This window comes from Ictalurus furcatus, chromosome 6, assembly GCF_023375685.1.
Source record: "Ictalurus furcatus strain D&B chromosome 6, Billie_1.0, whole genome shotgun sequence".
Taxonomy (NCBI): domain Eukaryota; kingdom Metazoa; phylum Chordata; class Actinopteri; order Siluriformes; family Ictaluridae; genus Ictalurus; species Ictalurus furcatus.
Genome location: NC_071260.1, coordinates 6923066 through 6937101, shown reverse-complemented (window position 1 = coordinate 6937101; position 14036 = coordinate 6923066). Strand labels below are relative to the sequence as shown.

Sequence of the window (14036 nt, the reverse complement as noted above, 5' to 3'; positions counted from 1 at the left end):
CTTGATCTTTCAAAGCTCAACCAGGAATTGCAACAATTCATTATCCTTATTAAAAACAGGTGAAATCTAGGAGTGTTCATGGTGCTGTTTCAGTAGTTACCTTGTTGGGGTTTTTCTTTGCGTCAAATAAGCTGTATCTGGGTCAAAATAAGTTAGCTTCTCACTTTTCCTTCCATGTGGAAATTTATCCACATCTGAATCTAGTGATGAAATTGTGAGGAAAAAACTGTTTTTAAACAGAACTATATTGTAGTGAGAACAAAGTTTGTCATAGAAAAATTATCATTCCCATCTGGTATTGTTAGAGCAAGTAAAAAAGGTCAGAGAACATCTGACACACTCACTAGCACAGTAATCTTAATAAGTATTTAAATAGATATGTTAAATAGATATGATAGTTAATAGATATTATAAATTTCATTTCAAATATTCCTGTCTGTCTTGCATCTGTGCACAATATCATATCTTCTGTATCTGCATTTGAGTGTTTATTTTAAATGGAGGCACAATGCCTAGGGAATTGGTCATCAATTTCTTCTGAAGACATCTATGGAAGAAATAGCCTTAACACGATCTTCATTTCTTAATTGAATGTGAACTTAATCATAGATATAATCTAAATAGGTGATGTGCTTTTATTTTCCTTACTCCTGCACTGCCTGATCTTTGAAGATTTAACATGTTTGACTTTCTTTTCAACTAGGGAGCTGGTGGAGCGCATAGTGAAAATCCATGTTACTACATTCATACATTATGTTAGATGCCACACTCTCCTAGGTTGAAGATACTTCATAAAAAATAATAATGAAATTAATTTTTTTTAAAAAAAACCTGAATATGAAAATGAATCAAGACAGATCCAAATAAGCAATAAAATTCCAATGAAAAGTAAAGCTACATATTCTCTTCCTCTAACTTGTTCAGTACTTGTAATACAGATTAAATACGTGTGAGCAGATGATGTAAACTATGGATCTGGTCCAATGTTATTTGGGAACAAAGAGCAAGCTGAATTTTCTCAACATAAATTTTTGTGTAGTTTGTTATCAGATTGTCTAGATGTACATCACACATCTGATGAACAAAGATTTACTCTCCCGTTCTGTAATGATGACTGGAAACTAGGACTTAATGGCATATACTGTAGAAAGGTCATATAGAACATAGAGAAATCTCATTTAGCACTTTGGGAATTAAGTCACCTTTCACATTGCCTTTTATTCTGATCACAACCAGACAGTTATATTGTTTCTGAGTTTAGTCTTTGTTTAGACTTTGTTGATGCTGAAGAAGCAAAAGTCTAAGGAACCCTTAACCTTCAAACTAACGATTTGCAATTTCTGCACACAATGCTTGAAAAGAAACACGTATAACGAAGTTGAAAAGGTAGAAAGGGGGTCTATGAATTAGTTAATGGGCTCTCTCTCTCTCTCTCTCTCTCTCTCGCTCTCTTTATATCACTATTAAAGTAGTGCTTAAACAGATACATAGCAGACAAATATACATATAGACAATTTTATTTTGTACATGCATACCAACCCGTACCGTAGTTTGGTACTGTGACTCAAAAAGTTGTTTTTCATCTGACATCTAAAAGCTAACTACTGTCCCAACTGCTGTACAATACTGATAATGCTCTTACACTTAAGAGGGCTGAATGCCAGATCTTGTTAAATAATATTATGATGTTTTTTCATTATAATGTCTTATATTTGATAAAATATATTCTTATATATCTCATATTACTTTTTGCCTTTTCTTATATGTTGACATGGTAGAAGACGTGTCAATGGGCAGTGCTGGTGTGAAAGTGATCCTGCACAAGGATATGTCTTTGTAACTGTAAGTGACTAGTCAACTTAATCCTTCACATGGTATTCATAAGGTGCCATAAGTTTCTGCTACTCTATGGATCACACTGAAGTTTGAACAAATGGTTTGACTTAATATCCGCAGCAGTAGTGTACAAGCCATTTCTCCCTAATTTGTTTATTAACTTTTATTGCATGCCTAAATGGAATAAAAGTTATTTGCCAGATTCAGATGCTCCTAAACAAATTGTTATAAAGTATGAGTTTGTAACTTGTCAACAAAGACTGTACTATCGTTTCTAATATGATGCCTTTAAAATGGAAAAAAAATTTCACCTAAATATTTCAGAGAATTTTTTTCACAGTAGTTTACACTAAATGTCTAATATTCTGTACTGTTGGAAATATGTCTTAACTGTTAAAATATTTTGGAACCTTTAAAAATAACTCGACGGCTTCTATAACTTTGGCTTATAGTGTATATGACTGCTCACTGTCATAAAACCATACAAGGAAATAAACAGTAATAATTTTGACTCCAGATCAAGAGTGGGTAAAGACATACTGGTGATCTGATCTATATTATATATACGTACCTTAGATAATGCCTCTCTGAGGGCCATGTTGGAATGTTCCCAGGTAAATGTACCGTAGAACTCCTAAGCATTAGATCACCTCATCATACTCTTTCCATACATCGTGATCTTTGCCTGACAAAGCAATTCACATTCTATGTCAAAACATATTTGACAGTTGGGGTCTAATTCTAAAATCACCAGATACCAAATGTACAACAATTTTGTCTTGTTGCCATCACAAAATAAAAATTTTTAAACCTTAAATAACGTAGTCACAGAGGGTGTGTACATTTTTCACTCTACATTAATGATGGGGATCCTTATAAACTGTGGAACAGAAATGTACTCAGTGTGTCTCCACTGATTTATTTCACATTGGAGTACAACCATCCATCTTCAACCGCTTACTTCTTTTCAGGGTCGCGGGGGAACCTGGAGCCTATCCCAGGAAGCATCGGGCACAAGGCGGGGTACACCCTGGACAGGGTGCCAGTCCATCACAGGGCACATACACACTTAAACACCCATTCATACACTATGGACACTTTAGACACGCCAATCAGCCTACCAAACGTGACTTTGGACTGGGGGAGAAAACCGGAGTACCCAGAGAAAACCCCCGCAGCACGGGGAGAACATGCAAACTCCGCACACACATGGCCTCAGCGGGAATCCCGGACCCTGGAGGTGTGAGGCGAACGTGCTAACCACTAAGCCACCGTGCGCCCTTGGAGTACAACCATTTTTCTTTTTTACCATTATGGACGAAACACCTGTTTCTTTTAAAACATCATCTTTAAATGTTTTTTCTACCTCCTAAATAAACCTTCGGACTTAAAACACAATCTTTGGAGTTGTTGAAACCCTGCTCAGGGTTAAATAACAACGTCTTTACAATATCTTCATGAATACATGAATATATTGTCAAACTAACATCTTGGGTTTTTTTTGTCCTCAGAGCAAAAGTCAGGTCCTCTCTCATTTCAACAGGTCCTCTTGTTGGTGAATACACAGCATTCCTCTAGGGGTATTAGGATTTCTCGGAGCAGCCATTGTAACAGATAGTTGCAGAGTTTCTTCTGTGTTTTAACTACAACGTCTTAACCATTATTTAAGCACTGAAACGCACAACTCTCTCCTTAATTCATTAACATAAACACATTTGTAAGCATTCTAGTCAGCAAAACCCCCAGAAATCACATTTCTCTGTCTCCCACAGACAGACAACTGCCAGGAAAGATCACACATTCATGTCAAACAGTGTTACCAGAGGTCATAAATTTACACGACTTGACTGTCAGCCAGTGGGGACATGGGATGTCAAAGCATAGACAAAAGCTTATGTATTTAGCAACAGTTCTGTGTAAGTATCCTCGTTGGCGAACCATTTTCCGAAAACTTGTTTATAGTTGAAACAAAACGCACGAATCTTTTAAAACACCATCTTTTTAAAAAGGTGTGGTTTTTTTTACCCTTAAAGTACCTTGTTTGGAAAGTAGGCTATGTAATAAATATTTTAAATTTTCTTCAGACATATTGTTACTTCAGTCTCCACAATGAATAACACCGATGGTTTTGGTCTTTATTTCACTAAAAGAGAATAACGTCCTCATACAGCCTTGAAGGAATGTAGAAATGTTTTACACATCAGTGTTTTTCTCAACGACATAGGCAATAAATGTTATCTGTTCATTTCTTGACAGAAGGATTACACAAATCATACACATAGGTAGCTACACACACATAAAATGTCCACAATTCTAATACATCTACCACATTCAGACACCAGGTCTAGTATTCTCTCATAGATTAGTTACACAAACTGATACTTACCACAAAAGTAATTTCAGAAACAAAGATTCACTTAAACTACTAAATGTACACATTGGTAGGGGTCGTAAAACACTGAAATGCACGACTCGTCCCTTAATTCAATAACATAAACACATTGTAAGCATACTGGTCAGCAAACCCCCAGGAAACACATGACCCTACCTATCTATCTCTCTCTCTCTCTCTCTCTCTCTCTCTCTCTCTCTCTCTCACTCACTCACACACACACACACACACACACACACACACACACAGAGAAAAGGAAGGACACATCCCAGACATTCAGGTGCCAAAATGACCCACTGATACAGTCAATAGGGTTATCCCCCACCCCTGGTCATAAAATAAGTGTCTCCCCCACAAAACTCTTGATCAGGAAAAACACAAAGGGCTATAAATTAGACTACCTACAAACTGTCGTTCAGGAAAAACACAAAGATCATAAATTAGCGCACTACTTCGATTGACAGTTTGACAGAAAGTTCTGTCTACCGGTGAAACACGTGTATGGGCGGGGTTTAGAGAGCGAGAGAAAGAGAGAGAGAGAGAGAGAGAGAGAGAGAGAGAGGTGTGTCTGAAACACGTGTATGGGCGGGGTTTAGAGAGAGAGAGAGGGGTGTGTCTGAAACACGTGTATGTGGGCGGGTTTAGACGGAGAGAGAGAGAGAGAGAGAGAGAGGTGTGTCTGAAACACGTGTGTGTGGGCGGGGTTTAGACGGAGAGAGAGCGCGAGAGAGAGGTGTGTCTGAAACAAGTGTATGTGGGCGGGGTTTAGAGAGAGAGGTGATTCGGTTTTAACGTCATTAATACTTTAACCCAGCAAATGGAAGATATCTCGAGAAAACTTATCTTCTAGTTTAAACAATGCAGCGATTCTTTTAGCCAACACTTTAACATTTTTACCTAATAATGATCTTTGCTTAGAGGTCGTATAATACGCACGATTTCTTTTTAAACAACTCTTTTTAACCACTTTTACCTCCTAAAGGTTTGTGTTTTTTTAATACGGATTCTTTTTAAACAGCTCTTTTAATCATTTTTACCTCCTAAAGGTTTATGTTTAGAAGGTATGTAATACACGCGATTCTTTTAAACAGATTCTTTTTTTAAATTTTTTTTTTTAAAAAAACACTTTACCTCCTAAACTTTTTATTCAAAGGCAAACCGGGCTTCCTAAAAACGTAATCAGCATTTGTTTTAATTTATTCCACAAACAAATACTCTACTCATATATGTACACATTCAAACAATGTGGTTACAAAAACGAAATACCAGAACACAGTAACACAAACGCATACCCAATATTGATACGCTTTTCAGACTTATTTCACACCCCCCCCCCCCCCCAAAAAAAAACAGTCTCATGAACATAAACATATGTTATACCAAACATACCTTTGGGGGGGGATCTACTCCCCCACACACCCCTCTCCACCACTGCCCAGACATACAGGAGCCAGAATGACCCACTGATACAGTCGATAGGGTTACCCCCACCCCTGGTCATAAATTAGGTCACCTACAGAAACATGGGCCTGAGAAGCACAAAGGGCCATAAATCAGCACACACTACTTTGATTGGCAGTTTAACAGAAAGTGTATGATATAACTACATATAAGGGAGCAGGAGGAACAACTTGATTAGGTTTACCCACTAACTGGCAAGTATGACAAGTCCTGCAGTAACATGTGTCTCAGGATGTGCTTTGCTACATGTTTTTCCCATATATTATATTATATTATTTATTTATTTATTTTACAGCTTCTATAACTTTCAAAGTTTTAATCAATTTAAAATGCTATGAAAATCAAATGAATATGCATTCTCGTGCACAGACAGAAAAGGTTCAAAATGTGTGCCAAATCTCTAGACATTTAATTAATCATATACCTTATAAGTTCAATAGAGCAAACCTTAAGAATGTAAGAGTTTACCGGTGAGAGCGAGTCCACATACAGAAATTTGGTAGGACTTACAGTTTTCTCTTCCCTTCTTTTTTTTTTAATAATAATTTCTTTTTTATTATTATCATTATTTTTTATCTCAGTAAAATTTACTTGTGCGTTAAATTTGCCAAATGTATCATGTACTGTTGATATGATGGAATGAGTCAATGGGGCATGCCACTTGATAATAACCCGCCGCAAAAATACTGCACCTCTTGCGCTTCTTAATAAGTACTCTCTTTACTTATTCATTGCTTGAACTGGACTCTTTCCGTTAGCAAATATTTTTACCGTTATTATCTCTCTCTATATATATACCCATCGGTATAAATCTTAGTTTTGAGGCTATGATCTAAGAAACACCAATCTCTCTGCCGTCGCAGAGGCGAAGTTCCTGGAACTTCTTATAAGAAATCACTCCATGTAAAAAATCATTGACTCCCTTCCATACAGACAGAAATACACAATGACTTCATAAAATTCTAATTCTAAATCATTGACTCCTTTTCCACACAGACAGCAATACACTATGACTTCATAAAATTCTAATTCTAATTCTAAATTCTTGATGATTCCTACCACTCAGTGTTACGGCTTCATCGATCTTTCGCTCTGCATAACAAAGGACAAACCGCCTTTGTGTCAACACAGACTTCAGGGTGAAACTTTTCTACGAACGTCTTCCCGTTTGCTTGTTGTCCAGAAAAGCTGAAAAGACTCGCGCAGCCCAGCCAGGAGACGCCAAATAGTCGTGGAAATTACACAACACTTGCAGACTCGTCCTCTGAAGGTAAAAAGGTTTATTACAGAAAGATGGTTAATACAGGATAGAATAAAGCAGGATAGAATAATGAGAGCGCTCTGAAGCCCTTGTACTAAACCACTACTACATGTATGAAACGCAGAGCATGACATAATTCTGTGTACCGATAAGAAACAGTTTGAGGTAGTTCAAACAGGCTTTGTTTTAGGATCTTGGACAGACGAACCTTGAACAGAAGAACATGTTTGTGTCTCTGTAAGCAGATAAACATTCTGCACTGATCTCAGTGACATGACAAGACCTTCTTAGGCATTATCCTCACATGAGAATGAAACAGAACAAGAACAAACTTATTACAAAGTAAAAATGAGTAATTTCCCTCACATTTCCCCCATTTTATCATTACAAAATATGATAACTAAAATTAACAGATAAATTACAATGCTGTGAATACATCAGAACTTCAGAATCCTTTCATGGTTCAACTGAATTCATCATAAAACAGAAATAATGAAGGCGCTAAGGGTTTTTTGCGGATATAAAGTATCCTGTAGTCAAGCAAGCTCATTTAGGGTGAAATGAGAGTCGTCATAGTCAAAGGAATATTTACAATAGGTGTGAAATGGATGTCAATGAGTCGTCATCGTCAGTGTCGCTGGGAGAATCTGATACCCAGTCAGGTTGAGGATACAAGTCAGGTTGGTCATCATAGGGATAGTAATCAGTCTTTGTCAACATCAGCATTATTGCACCTATTGGTAGACAGATGGTTAATATCCACGAGCCCAATCCCCAGAGTACTGAGTTCAGCCAATCAAACCCCGTCTCGCTAGTCTGTGGAGCGTTGCGTATCGCAGACCGCATGTGTTCAATGATAGAATAACCATTATGTGTCTGCGTGACGAGGGGACATGTGACGTTGTGTGGGTAGCACTGTTGGCAATGATTCTTATGACCAAAGGTGATACAGAACGGTTTACAGAGGCGGCCAATATCTTGGCATACGGGCTTTTAACTACTAATTGTCATCCAATCTGCAGCAATAGTCTACTAAAGAACTTTGCGGGCTTATATGGGACCTATAGAAATCACGTCACCATAGGTATTTAGTCCCGCCACCACGATCAGCTAAATACCAAATTTGTGTAAAAGTGTGTGCGTCATGCACTCTTTCTGCTGCAACGATGTGATTGACGTGATTGATCAATAAGTCTTCCACCCAATAAACTTCAATATCGCGCTTTGGTTTATCTTTCCACCTTAAGGGTCTACCCCCGGACCCCCAGTGTTGTCAGCAACGGTCCCAGTGATCTGTGAGTTTATTTCTGTGACAGGGCTTACTAACAGATACCACCTATACCAGGAGAAGGGTGTACGATTAGGAATAGGTTTGTATGTATGAGTGGATGTGCAGGTCGATATCTAATGATTTGTGTCTAGTCTTCAACAGGAGTCTGTGGTCAGGGAGCTCTGGGGCGTAAGAGGTGCAGTCACATGATCTAACCTCTGTCCTGGTCAAGTGGCTATATAGTACGCACTAATGAAGTTCAGTCCTCCTAAGAGTACAGTTTCCGTGTCGTCAACATTTTCTCCAAAAACCACATGTCCGTGATTTCGCAGGCTACTAGATACCACTTAAGACCGTCTATCGTGGAGTCACGTGGGATTGGTGTGTTGATGTGTCGGGGTGTAGTGCGTCATGTGTGTGGCTGTGTATATGTAGATCGTTGCTCGTGAGCGTAGGTCCGCATAGAGGCCTCTTGATAGAGAATTACGGTCTAGTTCTCCTATTGCAGTCCCGTCTTCTCCAGCTCAGTGCTCGGCTCTGGTATACTCCTGCAGTGGCTCGCATGCATCCACATGGCTCTCTGGCTTGCCTTTACCACAGAGTGAGTGACGAAAAGGATCTAGAATGGCCCAGACCACCGTGGCCTGTTCCACCTGGTCCCTTGCGGAAGTCCTTGATCACGATCCATTCTCCGGGCTTCAGATCATGCAGCAGACCCGTGGCTGGAGCTGGAAGTGCTGCCTTTACCTGCTTGTGGATAGAGTGCAGAGCAGAGGACAGGGTTGCACAGTAATTTAACATTGCATCAACATATGCTGCAGCATCAGGAAGAGGAGCTGTCACAGGTCCAATTCCTTTGTGTTGAGGTCTCCCAAACAGTATCCCAAAGGGGCTAAGCCCATCCTAAGCCTGTTTCAGAATAACATTTGCTCAATCTGTTTTTTAGTGTCCCATTTTCTCTCTCTACCACCCCACCACTAGCTGGATGATATGCACAGTGCTGCTTTAAGTCAATACCCAAATACTCACCCACCTACTTAAGGGCATGGCTCACAAAAGGTGTGCCATTATCACTGGAGATTATCATTATCACTACCACATCTGAGTCCTGTTTGAACGTAGGGATGTGGCCTTCTTTACCTTCAAACCTCAACCCATGTTATGAGTTGCGCAAACAGCGTAAACAATTTTATTTATTTATTTATTTTAGATTAATTATAGAAACCAGTGCTTTACCGCAGCTATCATTCCCCCTTTTGAAGCATGGTCCCCGCCATGCGTCAACAGTACATCATTTTATAGTGACATTCGGCATGTCTAGTAGTATAGTGTTATGGTGCAGCCACCATTGGGTGGACAGGTGTGAGGATTTCTGTTCAAGTAGGAGTAACAACACCTCATGTAGAACCAAGAGGAAAGTATATGATATAACTACTCTTGCTGCTTGCACTTTGGTTTTTTAGTCATGTCCATTTGCACCGGAAAGGTGTTCGTCATCTTCTGCTGGAGCACCACGATTTGTGCTCTGTACCTTGTGTTGACTCCATCATCCCACTGTGGGTTGATCAGGCGGATATTGTTCTCTGGGAATTCAGGTGAAACCTTGACCCAGTTTGTGCCAAGTTTCACCAGGAGCAGTCGTCGTAGTTCATGAGTGGTGGGTCTGAATTCTCTGCAGAATATCTGAAGTTCATCCCCAAACTTTCGCCCTCCTACTTCGTGGAGCACCGGCAGATGCGTCATACTGCTCCTGATGTCTTCCAATGTCCGGGGTCTGTGAACTAGCATAGGGCCTCCTTCTCTGGCCACTTCTAGCATTGTGGCATTTACCACGGCGTGCACTGTCCCTTCTCTGACCAATTTTGTTGGTCTGAAGCCTTCAGGCAGCAATGTTGTTGGTCCCTTCACTTGGGATCTCGTGTGTAACACCACCGGTGAAGCTAGGACAACTGGAGCATAGTTTGGTGGGGTTTGGTGGCTCAGTTCTGACAGGTTCGGATGGAGTGGCGTAGGCTGGGTCACTTCATTGTGAGGTGCCTCTGAAACTGCAGGTTCCTCCCTCCTTACTGGCTCTGGGCGTCGCGGTGGGGCGGAGTCCAGGTCAGGATCGGCTTTCTGCAATTTAGCACACTGAGAAACGGGTGAGGGCCCTGCCTGACATTTTTTCCTCTCTTTTATGTGCCTTGCTCTGCCATTCAGCAAATGCCTTCTCTCTCTCCTTTGTCTGCAAATTAAGTTTCAGTTGTTCTAACTGTGAGGCTAAAACTACCTTTTTTCTGGGAAAGCACATTCTTTAACCCATACATCATATTGATTCAAACATCCTTCCCCATAATTCACACGCATAAACATGATATTACTATCAACATATGAGCACCCTGTACATACCTGAAACAGAACGTTGTGGAACACCAAATTTAACCTTGGTATGTGTGGAGAAGTCGCCATTTGAATCTACAAACTGATAGCGATTGGTCAAATAAGATCTGAGCCAGAAGAGGGCTGTTCCCTTAATGCCAACAACGTTTTCTAATCTATCAAGGAGAATAGTATGACCTATTGTATCAAAAGCTGCACTAAGGTCAAGTAACACAAGCAATGAGACACAACCCTGATCAGAGGCCAGTAGTAGGTCATTTACTACTTTAACCAGCTCTGTCTCTGTGCTATGATGAGGCCTAAATCCTGACTGATATATTTCATGAATGTTATTCCTATGTAGGTACAAGCATAGCTGCTGTGCTACAACCTTTTCTAAGATATTGGAGATAAAGGGGAGATTTGATATTGGCCTATAGCTAGACAATTGACAGGGGTAAAAGTCTGGATTTTTAATCAGGGGTTAGATATCTGCTAGTTTAAATGATTTAGGTACATAGTCAGTGCTAAAGGAAGAATTGATTATTTTTAGAAGGGGTTCCATTACTCCTGGACAAATCTGTTTAAAGAAAGATGTAGGTAAGGGATCTAGTATGCAAGTTGATGATTTTGCTGAAGAGATTAATGAAGCTAGTTCAGTCTCTCTAAGGGGAGTAAAAAATTCTAATTGTTGATCTGATATTGCTATATTATCATCTACAGGGTTAGTTATAAACTGTCTGGTTTATGGTTTATCAAACTTCTTCGTCCTCACTTGAGGAGGTGGAATCTGTTCCATCCTGTCATTATTTTGGGATCCAATCTGATTTAGGGGGCCAACCTGGTGTGGGGTCAAAATGTTCTCTCACTAGTTCATTGTCCTTTTGCAGATTATTGTCCACAATTGTCCAATTCACAATTTGTTGAGACATTTCTTTAACAGTAACTCGTACCAAAAAAGATTTCAGTATAGGCACAACACAACAAAACTATTGCCAGGATTATTCCCAGTTTTGTCAGCCATGCCCCCCATTGTCCAAATATAGACTCAAACCAATCCCAAGTGTGCATATCTCTTCCTGCATTTTCAGTGACCTCCTGTCTCAAGTTCTTCAGTTTGTTCATAGCTTCAGTAAAAGTTCCCTCTTCTACAGTATTGTTAGGAATAAATGTACAACACTGTCCCCAAATAAAACACAAACACCCCCCTTTTCTGCCAAAAGCCAGTTCAGTGCTTGCCTGTTTTGCCATGTAACTTGGCTTGTGGCATCCAGCTGTTCCCAGAATGCTGATAAAGCAGAATCAGTGTAATAAATGAACCTCTGCTGATTATAGTAAATATAGTTAATCCATTCTGTGTTTTTATTAGGCAATATCCAAATTAATATGGTCTCAAATTCTGCCTTAACTTAATCTCTGGCCTTATATTTATTTGGTATGCACCTTGGTTGCCCTATTGCTTCTATATACACATCAGGATCTGTTTGGTAAGCCCTTTTTACCCTATGACCCCCTTTTTTACTCTCCTGAACGGACAGGTCTACTTCCCAACTTGTCATTGTGATTTCTTGAAGCAGACGCACCCTAGGTCATATTCCCATCCATCCTTTTGGCAGTGTGACTCTCAAACATTTTCCTCCACAAAGCCAAAAGAAATCTGCTACTGCTATTGTTTGCTCTGCATATGGGTATATCAATGGGAATGCTAGAGTTTGGTTTAAATAACCTGAAGATATTTCCATTTTCCATTACAGTTACTGTTGCATGTTTCACATATTTCCTTAGAACATCTGTCTGTTTAATAGTTCTGCTGTCTAAGTGCCATATTACAGTGCAATTATCTTGAAATTGACCCATATCATACCTTCCCTGTGACTTGTTGAAACACTCATATTCGAGCGTGTAATCAATCTCATATTTGAAATGGGTTTTCCTCTTTTTTAGGTCTATTCACATGTCCAGGTGCTGTCACCATTGTCCCCATTGTGATGAATTATAATTCCTCTTGTAGTCTGGGTTACCTAGGAAAGATATGCATTCAGCAGGGCAATACAGTCTAACATTTGGATGTAAGTGGCAGAAATCCTTATTAAACTCAGCCCACTGTCTATAGTCATATGGGTTGGGTACTACCATGAGCCTTTTTATTGGTGATGGTGTACATATCACTAACATGGTGTACACATTCCCCCTACCAACCTCCCACCCCACCCTGGTCCCCCCACGAACACCCCTGTGGTCAATAGAATATAAACTCACATATCCAAAAAAATAAAATAATAATAAAAATAATAATAAAAAAAATACACACAATTAAAAAAAAGAAAGGAAAATACAATAATCAAGTATAATCATAGACTAAACTCTAAATTATACTCTCCACCGCCCCTCCTCGAGAGTCCCCCAAAAACGCCAAATAACTGCTCCATTTCTTCCTGAAGGAATTCAAATGATACCAAGTGGTGCTACCTTCCACCTGTACTGCTTTTGGGGTTTCTCTTACCACCTTGTATGGCCCTTCCCTTCTAGGCTCATTCCACTTCATCCTTAACACCCTTAGGTACACCTGTTCTCCAGGAGCCAGTGGACAAGGAACTTCTGTTTCCTCTCTCGGTCCCCTGCTCTGTTCCTGTGAATAGATAGCTTCATGTATAGCAGTTAGTTGTCACATATATGCTCTTAGTTCCATTTACAATTGCTCCAGTGGTGGTCTTTCATAAGGACCTCTCAGATATGGTACAGCCATCACTTTTTTTAAAGCCTCTTTGTTTCCAAATGGCTCCAAACAGGTAACACGCCATGGGCTTAAGCTGAGTCAGTGTATATATTAGCAGTTTGTGTTTTAGCCAATTGACATGCTGTCGTGAGAGCTGTTAGATTACAGGCACAAAATAATTGTTTTTTCACTCCTGCGTACCTTGCATGAATAACTGATCTCTAAAGCAAGAGCCATTAACAAAATAGTTAATGTCTGCATCTGAAATAAGTGAAGACACTAAGTCAGGTCTGAGACGAGTAAAGGCTGATGTTTCTGCTACACAGTCATGTGGTTTTCCTTCACATTCCGGGGGAATCATGTCAGCTGGGTTTACTGTAGTACAATGCTTGATAGCCACATACAAATGAAACAGTTTGGTGTAGTATGGGATAGCTAGTGCGAGCACAACCTGAAGTTCCCTTTTTAATGACTCAAAGACTAAACGAGCATCACTGTTTCATAGTAACGGAGCACGCAAATTTTGATGCCAAAGCTTGTTTCATGAGTGCCCTCAATGGAGCAGTTTTGATCCAGTCTGATCTAAACTCCAGCATACCTAAAAAGGTCATCATCTGTCCTACAATCTGTGGCAATGGTGCTTTACTTATGCCCTCAAGTTGTGCTGGTGATATAGCCTTAGTTCTATGTGCAATTAACCATCCTAAGAACTCCACCTGTGGTTGACAGTACAGTAACTTTG

The 14036-nt window shown here is 39.7% G+C and overlaps 1 protein-coding gene across 1 annotated transcript in view; it reads left to right on the top strand.

Moving 5' to 3' along the window:
• Positions 1-6791: 6791 nt before the first annotated feature.
• lcp1 (lymphocyte cytosolic protein 1 (L-plastin)) overlaps positions 6792-14036 on the top strand; it is a 47102-nt gene continuing 39857 nt past the window's right edge. Inside the window, exon 1 of the mRNA XM_053626363.1 lies at positions 6792-6959. The gene's annotated coding sequence lies outside the window, so the exon portion shown is untranslated. The remainder of the gene's footprint in view (positions 6960-14036) is intronic.